At 43.1% G+C, this 16,487-nt stretch overlaps 1 protein-coding gene and 1 long non-coding RNA gene across 2 annotated transcripts in view; one reads left to right on the top strand and one right to left on the bottom strand.

Annotated features, from left to right (window-relative positions):
* The window catches only part of LOC311625909, a 3,523-nt gene extending 888 nt beyond the window's left edge, over window positions 1–2,635 (bottom strand). The window contains exons 1-3 of the long non-coding RNA XR_014795589.1: window positions 2,499–2,635; window positions 1,935–2,138; window positions 1–211 (exon numbers count right to left, since the gene is read on the bottom strand). The exon at window positions 1–211 is cut by the window's left edge and continues 888 nt beyond it. This is a non-coding gene — a long non-coding RNA (uncharacterized lncRNA). The remainder of the gene's footprint in view (window positions 212–1,934; window positions 2,139–2,498) is intronic.
* SASH1 (SAM and SH3 domain containing 1) overlaps window positions 1–16,487 on the top strand; it is a 219,585-nt gene that overhangs the window by 13,436 nt on the left and 189,662 nt on the right. The window lies entirely within an intron of this gene.

The following is a 16,487-nucleotide window of genomic DNA, read 5'->3' as shown; positions in this document are numbered from 1 at the left end:
GGTTCTGATGCCATCAGGATGAGCTGAAGTCCCAGAGCACACTCCTTTCTGCTCAAGGTGATGGGGCACACCTGAAGCAATCCCTTAAGAAACCTGTCCCTCATGCCTTCTTAGGATGTGTAGTGCAACTGTGTGGTGCCAGTGGTCCAGTGTGGTCCTTCCTCCAGGACTGAAATCTGCATTGTGGTCAGAGTCAAGGGCTCCTGGAGCCCTGAAGAAACTCAGGGGGGTAGGAACAAATATTGAGAATCTGCTAGCATTGCTAGCACAGTGGTCGGAAGCCACATGCGGCTCTTTGGCCCCTTGAGTGTGGCTCTTCCACAAAATACCACGTACGGGCGCCCATGTATAGTGCGATAGAATCTTTGTGGCCCATGCACAGAAGTCGGTTTTTGGCTCTCAAAAGAAATTTCAATTGTTGTACTGCTGATATTTGGCTCTGTTTGCCGACCACTGTGCTAGCACATTACCATCAAGTGTTCTAGTCACTGCTCCCATCTTTGGTCCACACTCCCCACCCCTCTGTCCTTCTGGGAGTGCTTTAAACCTTTTCCAGACTCCTTAGGGATGTGCACACCCCCACACCCCCTACCACCCATGGACACAGTGTCCCCTCTCGCCCCCTGCAATGCCCGATAACATTCATCTGCAAGGCGACTTGCTATTCCTGAGTGGTTGCCTTCAGTCTGTATTAAGTCAGTGGTAATGCTTTCTCTGAATGTCTGTATTAGTATTTAAAATTATTTTCTCTTGGGTCCGTTTTTCAAGTGGAATGTTTCTTCATTTCCTGCTTTGTGTGCATGTGTGCATGTAATTAGTGTGTGTGAGTGTGTGTGTGTGTGTGTGTGAGTGAGTGTTTATTCCTCTGTTGTTTGCAACCCTCCCAGTTGGGGATCATTTGTAAATTTAGTTAATGAGCATTTAACACATTCCCTTTGATGAAGCTGTTAAAGCTGGCACCCCACCAGACACCTCCCCCTCTCCCAAGCGTTTGTGTTTACCTATTCTTAACTACTTAGTTATGGTTTCTCGTTTGTTGGCACAATCTCAAACTAACCTTTAGTCCCCCCGGGAGTGGGGGTGGGAGTGGGGGGGTGAGAGTGGATGAGAGCAGGGCTTCGGTTTGCTAAGAAAAAGCTTAAATCTGTATTCAAAGCAATTCTGTGTTGCTGGTGGGCTTTCATTTTCCCTGAGCAAAATATGCTGCAGACAGAACAAACATTTTATGATCACCCTAGCTGGTCATGCATGTGGCAGTGACATAAGCTATAGCTGTGGGCTTTTGCAAGAACAAATACCGAACTCAAAACCGGCGGGCTCCAGCTGTCAGTTTTCCTGGATTTAATTATAATTCCAGCTCTGAAGAGGGCATGTGTGTCAAGTGTGCTTTCTCAGTCACTTAGAGGAAAGAAGTGGCAGAGCAGCCCTGGGATTTGTGTAGGTCCTGAGCTCTCATCACCGGCCCCTAGAGTAGAGGATCATGGGAGCACATTCAACCTGTCACAGTGACAGAAACACAGTCTGTCCCCATATGATGTATTTAAAAAAAAACTGCACATGGATGTCTCCAAAATCAATTCTTTAAAATGGATTCCAATTAAAAATAGAAAACAAACCCAGGGATGGATTGAATGATATATATTCATCTCCTAGCTTAGAAAAATTCTCCCATCACTTTATTTCTTATCTACCATATGTAAGTCCCTCACCCATCTGTAGAACTAAAATTCAGAAATGATATTTTAGTTCTACAGTTTCATACCTCTCAGCAAATCCCATATCCCATGTCAACCCTAGAGCTGACACAGACATACACAGAATACACACACACACACACACACACACACACACACACACACACACACATATACACACACCCCAGTTCAGGGCCAGCAGAAATAAGGCCTGGTAGCAATTAGACTGAGATTTCTAACCTGGTTCTCAGCAGCTGGCCCAGAGTCCGTGCTTCTAAATGTGAACACAGCATGTTGCCCAAATTATTTACATCAAAGCGCTGGCTACCACAGGAAGCAGGGGCCAGGGTGATGGCCCCTTCTAGCCTCTAGGGTCTAGATTACTGGAGAGGTAGTTGTCTGCAGGCAGCTGAATTTCACACGTTGTGCAATTTTTCTATTTTACTGTTTTCTATTTCTAAGCTGGGAGAAAAAAACAATACAAGGTCAGTTTTAAGGGATGGATTGTTTGGGTTGATTCCACCCCAGGTCACCTGACATGACCCATAATTGCAGAAGCATTTAGACTTTGAATAGCAGACAAGAAAAGAGGAGGGAGGGAACCGCTGGTGTTGACTCAAGGAGGGGAAGGATGGCTGACCCTGTGCAAACATGACCATTGGCCCAGTCATGTGTAAAGGTGTGATTCCTACCTGGTTTCAAATGCCTCACAGTCTTAAGCCCAGAGCCTCTCACCTCATTTTTGTCAGTGTTTTCCTTTCCTGTAGACCTCAGGGTAAAAGGCAGTGAAGTGGGCAGACTCACCAGGCCTGTCCTGTGGATTTGTCTGGGTGGGGCCCCCGGGGAGGTCACAGCAGCCGGTGGTAACCTTTGCCATTGTTCAGCATGAGCTTAAAGAGAGGCTTTTAGACAAAGGCTTCTTTTTAAGCCTGATTATCTTCAGAGTCATAGGTCAGTGTTACTGGAATATATTTGAGAACTAGGAACCTAAAAACAAGCGCAATGAGTCTTGCATATTGGGGAATGGGAGTAGGATCCACAACCAGAGACTGGTTTGATTCCTGTCCTGCCGGCATGCACTCCTTGTACAGCAACCCTGAATGGAATGAAAGCCACAGATTCTGGGAGGAACTTCAATGTTTCAATGCAATGTTCAGTTTCTCTGTGATGACAAGCAACACCCTTAGATTTTTAGTCTCTGATTCCCAGATAGGCAAGTTAAGACCTCCCCTAGTTAAGAACTGGGAATTAATTTAAAAGTTATTATTACAGATCTTAAGATGTTTTTATAAAAGAAAAGGTATCTTGTTTCCCAGACTTCCTTTTTCCTTGCATTATCTTCTCCCCTACCATTCCTGACATTTTCCTTTCATTCTACTTGTGACATCCGAGCCAGTGGCCCAGAAATGACCATCACATCACTACTGCTTGTAGAACAGGGTAACTAACTTTTTTTTGTGGTGTTAAGTTTATTGATGTTTTTAGAATATTGTTTGATCTATGTTCATGTTCTCTCAAATATTTCTCATGTTTAAGAGTGAATATTTTAAAATTCCCTGTGACTGTGAGGTCACTTTTTTGGAACTCGAATGACTGTTCCCCGCTGGGAAATCTTCAGAAGATCTTACTGTGAGTGTTCTGACCCATGTGGAGCCAAGTCACTGGGAGGGTCAGCTCCCCACGCTTTAAGCAGAATGGTATCACACAGAGACACAGAGGGGAACACCACATGGCATTTCAGTGTCTTTTACACATTGAATAAATCTGAATTTCTGCAACTTAAGAGCCCTAAAAGGTTATCAAAGCTTAAGAGCCCTAAAAGGTTATCAAAGCCTGGTCTATTTTTTTTCTAGAAGTTCAAGATAGTTTAAATCCTGCTTAGCAAAATTCAGATTACAGCAGGAAAGGGGGAAAACATTTCACTTTTTTGAGCCTCTTGATATGGCTGTGAGCCAGTGAGTTTCTCCTGTGGCCTGTTTTATCTTGCATTCTTCTCACTAGTTTGAATTATGACCTTACTGGGCCAAGGCTACTGAGATTTCTCAACCTAGAGCAACTACTAAGTATGGAAAGTTCAGTTCTCATTCAATAAACTAGGAAGCAGGAAATCCCAGTAAAGGTGTCAAAAATGATCCTCTTTCATACCCTTTTAAATTATTTTTTTAATATTTTAATTTATTTCAGAGAGGAAGGAAGAGAGAACTATCAATGATGAGAATCATTGATTGGTTGCCTCCTGCACGCCCCCCCCCTCCCCCCCTGGGGATTAAGCTCATAACCCAGGCATGTGCCCTGACCAGGAATCAAACCATAACCTCCTGGTTCATAAGTCAATGCTCAACCACTGAGCAACACCAGCCAGGCTTTAATTCTCCTTCTTTGTCAAAATAGGAAATATGGTATTTTTATGTCTATTTTACCTTATGATGCAACTTACTCATACCTCTGTATTGCCTTTCTGGGCAAGTTGAGCTTAAATCCATTTTCTCTATTTCTATCGATAGAATAAAGGATTTGTGTGTGTGTGTGTGTGTGTGTGTGTGTGTGTGTGGTTAAAAAGTTTTTCAAATAACAGCATGCAGTTGAGGGAAATGTTTTAAAACTTATACTCAGTTTAAGGTTTTAAAAAACCCACTTAATAGGTAAAATGTGTCACTGATATCATATTCATTCCCATTTCTTCTACTCACCTTAATCCTAACACTTCCCCTTTTCTGAGCCATCTCTCCCAGATATAGGGGCTCAAGGACCATTTTACCTGTGAGTGTTTTACCTCTGCTTCACCGACTAGAGCAGACATCTGTAATTGCCACTGCTGAGCTCTCTTCTTCCTTTTCTAGTAACAAGATCCGGGTCTCCTTTGCAGCCCACTGATGCCTGCTATTAGTCTGCAGTTGAGTGGGACTCCACCTCCAGCTCTAAGCTGAAGGCCTGGCCATTCATAAGAGCATCAAGTTCCCACCACCTCTCTGTTTAGTTCAGGTAGGGACTAAGCAGGTCAGAGTTAATCTCAGGATGTTTGCTGAAAGTGCTGAAAAAGATGTATTTTCTCCTGTGGTTTCTGAGATGGTTGGTTTAAGTATGGAGCCGCTGATGGCGATCGGCTCACTATGCAGAGAATGTCTGTTGAAGATTAAGTCAAACCAGATAAAAGATGTTAGGTGAAGAGAGACACAGATAGCCAAAGACAACCCCAAGCATTGGATCCTCTGCTACTATTTCAGTTATGGGACCCAATAGGTTCCCCTCAGATTAAACCAATGTATGTAGGGTCATTACAATATGGAAATCTCACACTCAGCTGGCAGTCCAGGCCTAAGCCTTGCTCCAGCTGTGTTTAGTTTTATAAAACCTATGATGGGTATCAATATGGTATTAATAATTCCCCTCCCTACAGCTGTCCCATCATCCTCTTTCACACTAATGCCAGCACACTCCCATTCACAACATCAAAGCCCAGGACTTAGAGCAGCCTTCAGCATCCACAATGTCCAAAGAGGAAGAATAGCACAGCTCTGTAGCTGCTGAAAGAGCTCTTCAGAGTGTGAGTTTGGGTCAAGCACAGCAGGCTGGCAGGTGTGAGGGGCAGGGCCACAACCCAAGAAGCAGTTATCCTAGGCTGGGGCTGAAAGAAGGAGAGGAAAAGGAACCCTAACTATTGAGGAAAAGGGTGCAAAACCCAAGGAGGTGCTAGTAGCTACATGTGATGATGACAATGATGGTGATGATGGTGGTGGTGGTGATGATGATGACGACAACAACACAAAATAGAATCAGGGAACACTGTCCATATTGATATATATTATATGTCTTACAAAACTAAATGTGACAATCCCAAGGGGAGAAAAACACCTAAAAACTTGGCTTGACTGTGTACAAACCAGTTACAGTCACTTATGTGTAATGTGTCGCATTTATGCCCAATTACCATTAGATGTATGATTATGTACTTCATTAAGTATGTGTCAGATTAATTTAATTTCTCAGATTGTATTTGATGGCATCTATAAACATGATATATTTGTGCTCTGGCTTCCTAATATTTTTATGACATGTACAAATTAGTCATCTGCCTACAACTTTTTAAAAACTTATAATGTCCCGGCCAGCATAGCTCAGTGATTGAGTGTCGACCTATGAACCAGGAGGTGATGGTTAAATTCCCAGTCAGGGCACATGTCCAGGTTGTGGGCTCGAACCCCAGTAGGGGGCATGCAGGAGGCAGCTGAATCAGTGATTCTCTCTCATCATTGATGTTTCTATCTCTCTCTCCCTCTCCCTTTCTCTTTGAAATCAATAAAAATATATTTTTTTAAAACTTACAATGTAGAAGTATTTCTGCTTGAGGAAATAAAGGACCACCAATTGATAAATAAAGAGCATTGTTCCTTACCAACTGGAAGGCATCACCATCATTTCTTGTACAACTCAGACCCTGTGAAAATGAGGTGGTGGATATTTGCCCATATTTGTTTCAGGCAAAATTCGTTGAAAAAGAATGTTAGGAAAAACCTTTAAAAGGGGTGAGAGGTTAATGCAAAGAGAAGGCCATATGGTAGAGGGGGAAATGCAAGGAGTAGAGTGAGGCAGACCTCCTTGAGCCTCAGTCTTCAGATACGTAAAATGGGAGTTATAGCTCCCACCTCACATGATTGATGTAAGGATTACATGGGCAGGACAGTTCAATAAGTGCTAGCTATTCTCATCTTTAGAAAATGGTGGAATTCAGCCTGAAGATAGTCTGGGAAATGGGGGAGAAAATCTTATTTTCTCTGTCTGGAAATTATGGTTCCCCGTATGAAAAAGTACATCAAACTCCTCCATATCAGGTTAAACCATTTGAAGTTATTTTCATGGGTCAAAAATGATCCAATAGCATTAATTTTATCTGGTTCAATCTAATGAGGGGAATAGAATTTATATCCTCACATGTGTCCATCCTCATCACCTCAAAATGATGAGAGCCATTCACCCCCTCTGATGAGGCAGACTGAGCTTCCCCAAGAAGGCTAAGCAAAACAGGCTCGGGGATGGGGGGTAACAAGAGATGGAGAGAGAGGCAAGATGTGACTGATCTATTACATACTGCAGTACTCTTTAAAATGAAATAAAAACCAGTACTGGCCAGGGGTTCTCAGTGGTTAGAGCATCACCCTGGGCACTGAAGGATCTTGGATTGATTGCTGGTCAGGACACATACCCAGGTTGGGAATTCAATCCTCAGTCAGGACACATGTGGAACTCAACTGATCAATGTTTCTCTCTCACATCTGTGTTTCTCTCTTCCTCTCCCTTTCTCTTTCTCTAGAATCAATGAAAAACAAACAAACAAACAAACAACATATCTTTGGGTAAGGATTAAAACAATGGAATTAAAACAAAAAATAAGGGCTAAGAATAAGGATGCCACAGCTTGTGGTATGCAATTCTTACTGTAATTGTTTTCCTTGTTGCTGGCTTCCCGGGGAGCAGTTGGGGATTCAGTAAAAGGGAAAGGACTGAAAAATCCAGATGTGGAGAAGAAGGAAAGTTTAGAACCAAGAAAAATAGACACTAGTATTTGAAAACATTTGGTGTTTCAAGTTCCTCCTGAAAAGATCAGCTAGCATCTTTAACACTTGTACTGAAATCAGCCAAAGGAAAAACACTGAGTAGGGAATATGGAACAGGAAGGAACTGCCTTTGTAAAACGTACTTAATGAAGTGTTTAAGTGTTACTTGAGTTTAGAAGGCACACAGAACTATCTTCCGTGATGATCTTTTCATAAAATCACGCAGCTGAAAGTTTCGTCTTATTTCCTGCCTCAGGGAGCTGTATAACTAAACCGCCCCATTTGAACAATTATCCAATTTAGTTTTTAAGGTTTTAAACCACACTCTGCCTGAGTTCTGAGCTTGCCTGTCACCCGCCACAGGCGGAGGGTGACACCTATGTACCCTAGGCCCCCACCCTGCTTCCTCTGGGATTTGGGCTACTAGAGCCTTCCACAGAAACGGTCTTCTTTTCTGCATGGACATTACTACAGATGTTAGCAGCCCTCGGCCTTCCATCCCTCCCCGTGCGTGGCTTGTGGGCTCTATAACTCATGCCTCATCCCTAGAAGGCTCCGCACCTGGAGGAGAGCTGGGAGGGATGCTCAAACGCTGAGTCTGGAGGAAGCACAGTCACCCGGATGTGGCTGAGTTTTGGCAGCTCCCTTCTCTGTCTCATAAGTTAGCATCAAGGCAGAGAAACAAGGCAGATAATGTGTGCATTCCACCAGCCCTAGACTCTTTGCCACACTGTAAAGGGGCCATTTAAATGAGCAGCAGCCCAGAGAGGTACAGCAGATCTACCAGCATCCACAACAACCTGGATCTCAGGGCTCACTGAATCTGGATCTTCTGTGATCCAAACCCTGCGGGTGGTCAGTTGTGCTGGCAGTGCCACTTCAGATGTGCTCAGAACCAGAGCACCCCGGGGCTAAAGGTGAGCAAAGACAACACCTTGTCTCCCCAGGCGTGGCTCCTTGCGTGCTGCAAGAAATCAGCAGCCTCTGGAATGGCCCTGATGGGTTTACAATTCTGTCGGATACATGCCTGGTTTGAGCTGGGGTCCTTGAGCTGCTTGCTTTCCCTTCCTCAGAAAGGAAGTGCTGTGGTTGTCTTGCAAGGGTTTCAGAGGAGTATTGGGATTCCACTTGGCTGGCAGGGACACTGGGCAGCACTGTGAGGGGCTCCTGGCACCCCTGCCCCTCTCCACAGCTGCTCACAGACACTGAGCACAGAGCAGCAAGTCCGGGGGTTGGGGGGAAGGAGGCTTGAGATGCTCATTTATGCCACTGATATTAGGATCCAGATTTTCTAAAATCTGCGTGCCCCAACCTGGTAGCCTGTGCAAGAGGCACAGTGACTTAGAATCCTTGGGGAAGCCTTCAGCTGGCACCTCCCCATGTCCCAAACCACTGTGCTCCCGATTCCTGGCAGCTGTTGTTATACAGCCCTCACCTGAATAAAGCCATGTCAGGATCCTGGGAGGAGGGGAAGGAAGGTTCTAGTCCATTTCAGAACTTGGGGAATACGTGCAATCCTTATAGACTCGGGGAGCATTAAGATTCATCAGGGAGCAAGAGGAACCTGAGAAAGAGCCCCTGGCCTAATTTAGATGGCGGAATGTTTCCAGGAAAATCCTGTGAATTGCAATTGGGCGCTTGGCATGGTTCTGAGAAGACCGAGGGGACTCTGTTCTCTGAAAGGCATGGCGAGTCTACGTCTGCCAAGCCTGGGCTGGCCCCGTCAAAAAACAGTGCTCCAGCTGAAACCGGTTTGGCTCAGTGGTAGAGCATGGGTCTGCGGACTGAAAGGTCCCGGGTTCGATTCCGGTCAGGGGCATGTACATCCCCAGTAGGGGGTGTGCAGGAGGCAGCTGGTCGATGTTTCTCTCTCATCGACGTTTCTAGCTCTCTAGCTCTCTCCCTTCCTCTCTGTAAAAAATCAGTAATGATTGGTAGGAGAGTCACTACTAGGGCTTCCAGCAGCATCTGCAATAAGGTCAGCTGGATCAGTGTATGGATTTTCATTATGATTGGTCTGAAAGACATCAGGGTCAAAGAGAGCACTCTGAGAATGCCCAGAGCTTGAAGAATCTCGAATAGGGGTGCCAATGGGTGGGCAATCGTCACTAGTGCTGGGAAGCTTAGAAGCTTCTTCTGCTTCACCCTGCCTGAGAACCAGGGAGCACTGCATTTCTCCACAGTGTGGAGGAGAAGAGGCAGAATAAACCAAGCCTGGGACACCTCCCTCCTGTCTAGGTGTACTCATTCTCCTGTTTCAAAAGACGGCAAGGACATGAAGTCAACTTCTGTTTTCTGCTGCTGGCATCTTATGTATTCTTTGACTTCATTTCTCTTCTGTCTTTAGCTTCATGTTAGGGGTTCTTGGTTAAAACCTGCTCTGATGTACATGAGGATTTCAGGCTTAAAATCAGTATGTTTTAAAATAAGTATCAGGGATGGATGGATGAAGCAGGATGTAATTGCCAAAACCTGGCTTGAGGTTGATAGCTCTTGGAAAGATTTTTCTTAAGGCCTACATCTAAAAATTTAGTGCAGCAATATCATGAATTCTCAGAAAACAAAAATGAAATCTTTCAGGGAGTCTGTGAGTCATACGGTATTCAGTCAAGTTACTTAAAGCAGATGCCAGTATAAGAAACTCATTGTCCACAATCCCTGGGCGATCCCATTGTGTTACCTTTCCCCCCCTTCTTCTCAACCCCCCGCCTCCATGATTTCTACCCTTAAAGTTAGCTTTTTGAGGGATAGGAAGTGCTTAACATCTGAGAAACTAGGCTGGGAAACAAGTTCAGCTGTAAAAGCTGGGCTTTAGATTTTGAGTTTTAAAAATGTACATCAGGAGCAGCTGGGAGGGTCTTTTCTAAAATCTTTGATTTTTCTGTGTATATGGCTGTTCTGTAATTACTTTGGGGGTTTTCATTTTTTTTGAAAGACAAAAACCTGGGATTTTCCCCAAAAAACATTACAAAAGAACCTGATTATTTACATGCAAATAAATTTCTTTGATAAAAAGTAAAAAAAAAAAAAAATCAATAAAATATATTAAAACAAAAAAACAGTACTCAGGTGGTGCAGGCCGCTCATGCGTTCCTGAAGTGGTGGGCTTACACTCTACACCAAGAAATTCCATGTCAGGGGTTCTGGATTTCTCGGCAGATGTGTTGTTGGCCACAGGAGAAGGCAGACAAGATGGCATACGATGAGGCCGCACTGCCAGGAAACTGTCACCGGGTTCATTATCAAATGGAGATGGGTGGCAGAATCGAGGAATGGTCGAGAGCACAGACTTTGGGGTCAGAATTATAGAAATCTTGGATCTTCCCCTTATTAGCTCTGAGAGAGATCTAGACAAATTACCCAACCCCTCTACTGGGATGGGTGATAGGTCTCTTTTCACCAGGATATAGGAAGATTAAGTAACAGTTGGTAAAATGCTTACTTATAACCTTGCCTAGAACACAAGGAGATACTTGATGCCTGGTTGCTGCTGTTGCTTTTTGTATTATTCCTACATAGAAAGGATTGCATAAGGCATAGAGTTGCTAATGCCCGACCACTAATGGCCCACTATTTAAGTAATGGCAGTGAGGAGCTATGAACCTCAACTTCTCTGATCAAATCCCAAGCCCTTGCTTATAATGGAGAAAGAGGATGGTGAGGGGGGGAAAAAAAACTTTTTTTTTAATTTTTTAAAATTAAAGTTTTAATTTCCCTTATATCTTATTGGGTGGGAAAAACACCAATTTTCTTTCTAAAGTGGCTCAATGACAGTACAGCGTCCTAGCCTGGATTCTCTGCTACACATTGACATTTACCTTTCCCAAAGACTAGGAGTTAAGACCCACAAGCATAGCCATTTTGTTAAAATACATAGAATCTGGTTTCCACCTTTGAAATAGGCAAAGAAACAGGTCATGAATGCTGAGTGAGTCCTTTGTACTGATAAGACATTTTCACACATGCACACAGATTGTCAGCTTTACATCGGTGAATTCTAGTCTACTGTCTCTGTTTCAACAACCTAATAAGAGAGAGCATTTTAAATTTGAAAAGGTCTGAGATTGTGTCTAATCCAACGTCTTCATTTTACTGATGAGCAATCAACGGTCCAGGATGATGAAATCAATGAATCTCTGAAGTCAAGGTGACCCACTTGGGCTTAAATATAGCTTTAGGGGAAGCGATCTGAGTTCTGGTGCCTCAGGCGGTAGGCAGACTCTTTACAGAGGCATTTTGAAGCCTTAGATAAAAGAGCTGTGTTGATGCACCTGAGCATTCTCTCTCTCTCTCTCCCCCTCTCTCTCTCTCTCTCTGTCTCTCTCTCTCTCTCTCTCTCTCTCTCTCTCTCTTTCTCTCTCTCTCCCCTACCCCCCTGGCTCCCAATTTTGCTTTGTCCCCAAAATTCTGATCCGATCTTTCAGGAAAGAATTGAAGTAAAATCAACAATCAAGGCATTTTTTTAGAACAGAATAGATCCATTATTCTTGGGGTGAGCAGATTCCAGATTATGATTTTTGTTCTTAACTCTGCCTCCTCTCTTGCAGAGAAGGAGAAAATGGAGAAAAACAAACAATATCAGTAACAGGAACTCCTCAGGCTCCTTTTTAGTACCATCGACTGGGGCTGAGAAGCGATGTCTCAGTGGCCTGCGGTGCATTCTGAATAAGTTCAGGTCACACCGAGGTGGAGGCAGGCGGAAGTGAATAGTACAACATTGTTCTCTGCGTGTTTCCTGCGTCAGACAGCAGTTACTTCACCGCCACCGCTGTGTTGCCCATAGCTTGCCCCGTAGTGAAGTGACTCACTCTAACACAGGACAGCCTGGGTCCCTCCCAGGCAGACGTGCAGTGGAGACAAGGACGCTGTGCAATTCTGGTGACCTCCTTATAAGGAAGCCAAGCGCTTAGAGTTTTTCTAAAACAATGAAGTTCCAAGTTCCATTTTATTCTCTTACCATTCATTGTATGCATTGACTTTATTACATTTCTTAGTTACCTTTAAAACCTAGTGGACATCCTTGTTATTGTAAAGGAGAAAATCCTTGTTTAAAAGCAAATTCCCATGGCAATTTGCACATTCTGAAATACATTCTATATTAAATAATAGTAACATTGACTTAGTATTTACGGTGTTCCTGGATGCTTTGCACTGCTCTCTCATCCACTAAAGTGACTGATCCACTGATCCTTTAGGCTTCATGGTTTTCATTGTCCCATTATACGGATGAGAAAATCGAGGCTCAGTGGGGTTGAGGAATGGACTGCGGCTTCGTCAAGCTCAAAAGGCAGCACAGTGAGACCTAGAGCCTCCCTGTTTAAAGGATTTGGAAATTTAGCCCAATATTGAAGACACACATTTCTGTCCTTATCAAGAGTCTGGTGAGGAGCCCGAGGTCAAGAAGTCAAAGGTCTACAGCACAGAGGTTTTCCCCTCGGCGTGGGTTCACCTGAGGGAAGAAGGTCTTCCGGGAAGACAGCTGCTGTGTGCTGCATTCCTAAAATGTCTAGCATTTTCACACGGCCAGGCTGCTCCTCCAGAGGGGAAGGGCCTGCTGGCAGAGGACACCGATCGCAGCCTGTCATGTGAACCAGTGTTCACGGGTCACAGAGGGTAGGACTCTGGCCACTGACCTTCGGGAGCTACAAAGGAGAGGCCCTGCGGAGCATCGCGCCCAGCCATCACTCTGGGAGCCATTTTCTCTCCTAGTTTGTTTATTTTCCTGAAGAAAGGCCAGGGCGAAATAGCTTAGACTAAAGGCACTGTGTTTTGAAAGCAGTCAGCTATGGGTTTATGTAGTAACCTACTTTTATTTGATTGTGACAACACTTTAAGATAAGAGCAGTGAGACTTACTTTGAAGAGAAGAATGTCAAATTTAGATGAGAAGTAAATAAATGGTGCTTAGTTAAATTTAAATTTCAGATAAACAATGATTGATTTTTTGCTATATGTATGTACCATGCAATATTGGGGACATATAAACTAACAGTTGTTCATGTCTGATGAAGTGACCCAATTGAAGCATCAAAGTAACACAGCAATGCTACCTTTGGTAAAAGTTAATACATGGCTATAATTTACAAGTTGTACAGGAAATAACATTTATTAAAAGAAAATAAAATGAATTGTTGACTTGGAACAAATTTTCCCACATTTTTTATTTGGTAATGTCTCACTTTAAATAAATCTATAAATTTGCTAGCAGAGAAACAATAAATAATCATATTTTATCTTGGGTTGAAATATTAAGTAATTCAGAAGTAAAGCATAAAGAAAAATTTTAAGCATCTAGATTACTTTAACAGTATCCTCCTATCTAATAAAAGAGTAATATGCAAATTGACCATCACTCCAACACACAAGAAGGATGCCCCTATGTGGTCAAATATGGCCACCCCATATGGACACAAGATGTTACCACAAGATGGCCATCAGGGGAGGGCAGTTGTGGGTGATCAGGCCTGCAGGGGAGGACAATTAGTGGTAACTGGGCCAGCAGAGAAGGGCAGTTGGGGGTGACCAGGCCAGCAAGGGAGGACAGTTAGGGGCAACCAGGCCTGCACAGGAGGGCAGGTGAGGGTGACCAGGCCAGCATGGAAGGGCAGTTAGGGGCGACCAGGCTGGCAAGGGAGTGCAGTTAGGAGTTACCGGGACAGCAGGGGAGGGCAGTTGGGGGTGACTGGGCCAGCAGGGGAGGGCAGTTAAGGGCAATTGGGCCAGCAGGGAACAGTTAGGCGTCAATAATGCTTGCAGGGGAGTGGTTAGGGGGTTATCAGGCTGGCAGGCAGAAGTGGTTAGGGGCAATTAGGCATGCAGGCAGGCAGGTGAGCAGGTGAGCGGTTGGGAGCTAGCAGTTATGGATGGTGAGAGAGATATCCCAGATTGGAGAGGGTACAGGCTGGGCTGAGGGACACCATCTCTTCCCCTTACCCCTGTGTACCAATTTTATGCACCGGGCCTCTAGTACAGGATAAATGTTTAGGTGTGAAACAAATACCCACTGAGTACTCACTCTATGCCAGACATTGTTGAAGGAGTTTGAACTTCTTGCCTGGCTGGTGTGGCTTAGTTGGTTGGAGCATCGTCCCATACACTGCAGGGTTGTGGCTTCAATACCTGGTCAGGGAACGTCTGATTAATGTTTCTCTCCCCCTCTCCCTTCCTCTCTCTCTAAAAATCAATAAAAATATACCCTCGGATAATGATTAAAAATAAATAAATTTAAAAAGGTAGCAAGAAAATGAACTTTTTTATCCTCTTGGCCTTATACTCTAAAGAATGATTTTATGAAGATGTGTGCATTTTAAACTAGAGCCAATTCTGGGATGCTTAGTTTAAATTAGAGCCAATTCTGGGATGCAAGCAGTGGGGCAATTTGACAATATAAAAGGGTTCTTTCTTATAATTTAGATTTTAGAGATAGATATTTATTTTTCAGCATTTATTGGTGCTGCAAGAATTACACATGCTGATATCATTTCAGTACATTAAGAAGTTCTCAGGGGGTGTAGGACTGAAAACTGTATAAACTTAAGAAGCCTTTGGGGTAAAAGGTCAAACTGAATTGAAAGGACACAAGAAGCAAAACATTAATTTGGGATGCTATCTTTAGTCGGGGTGCCTGTCCTCTCCTCCCCCCACATTTGGGTGGAGAGTTCTAGGAACAGAGAATTTTGGCAAGATGTTGGGGAGGAAATGAAACTTAAGTTCCTAGGGCCTGTTTCCACTGATGCATGGTTATCAGTTTAGCAACACATTGTTGTTCTTATTCTACACTTGAGAGATAGTAAATTGCTTTTGGATAGAAATGAATTAACTCTTTCCTGTGACTACATTACCATAACATACTGTCAAAAGTGATTTAGTAAACTGAATAGGGAAGGGCAAAAACATTAATATAGTTCCAAGAAATAAATTGATTAATGTGTCCTTTTTTCATTAGTATGATCAGGTTCACAAGATGATTTTATGCTAATATTCATTTTCACAACCTGTATTGTCTATCTCAGCAAACTCAAGGTTAGAAGGATGTTCAAGGTTATCTATTCTAACCTTCCTGCACCCATCGGATGGTTATTTTCCCCTATAACATGCTCACCATGTGGTCCCACATTTTAAGTGTCCCATTTTTTTAAGTTTCAGAGGTTCTGATTTTTTAAAAACTGCAAAAAGATTTTTAAAAATGCCTCTTTGTCTCTCAGAAATAAGATTTCTGTTTCTATCATTTAAAGCAAGGAAATGAGATCAGTGCCAAGTTTCAATAACCCTAAAACACATTAAAGAAGCATTCCCTGTATCTTCTACTTGAAAGAAGAAAAAGAACTAATAAACGCTTTTTTAATAGTAGGTAGTAATGGCAATTCCATATCTAAAACCAAGTAACCTTCTGTATCTAAATAGCATCTATATGTAAAAACAACTAACATAGTGATTATAATGTGCCAAATACTGAGCTAGGTCATTTTCATGTCATTTCTGTTTTAATTCAAAATTTGTCATTCAGTTTTAAACAAGACCCTTAAAAAGCTAGTGCTATGTTGATCTTGGTTAATAGAGATGATCAAAGTGAGAGACAGAGGAGTTAAGTAATTTGCCTATCATTTTATTTTATTTTATTTTATTTTTTTAAAATATATTTTATTGATTTTGTACAGAGAGGAAGGGAGAGAGATAGAGAGTTAGAAACATCAATGATAGACATCGATTAGCTGCCTCTTGCACACCCCCTACTGGGGATATGCCCGCAACCAAGGTACATGCCCTTGACCGGAATCGAACCCGGGACCTTTCAGTCCCCAAGCCGAAGCTCTATCCATTGAGCCAAACCGGTCTTGGCATGCCTATCATTTTAACATTAGAAGGGATCTCAGGAACATAGAATCCACTCCTAATTTTCTCTGACTTGCCTTGTATCTTGGGTCAAAAAGTCAGAGTTTGAATGCTCTGGTTTCTCTTCAGACCACATAAATCTTTCGCCTTTTACAAAAAGTCAAAGTTTGAAATCTTAGATTCATGATGTTTTGATTATTTCATGCTTTCTTATTCTCAGACTCATAGCTCCATGCTACAGGAATATTCTATATTGCCATATATCTATGTATCTATATCTATACTAATAAAAGGATAATATGCTAATTCAGACAAAGCCACTGTTGCAGAGGGCCGAGACAGAGGCAGTTAGGGGCCAGCAGGCAGGCCGGCCGAGCGGTTATGGGCAATCAGGCAAGATGGGGAGAGCA

Source organism: Pipistrellus hanaki (genome assembly GCF_964339955.1).
Source record: "Pipistrellus hanaki genome assembly, chromosome: 7".
NCBI classification, from domain to species: Eukaryota; Metazoa; Chordata; class Mammalia; order Chiroptera; family Vespertilionidae; genus Pipistrellus; species Pipistrellus hanaki.
Note: the sequence above shows the minus strand (reverse complement) of the source record. Positions and strands in the feature narration are given on the sequence as shown.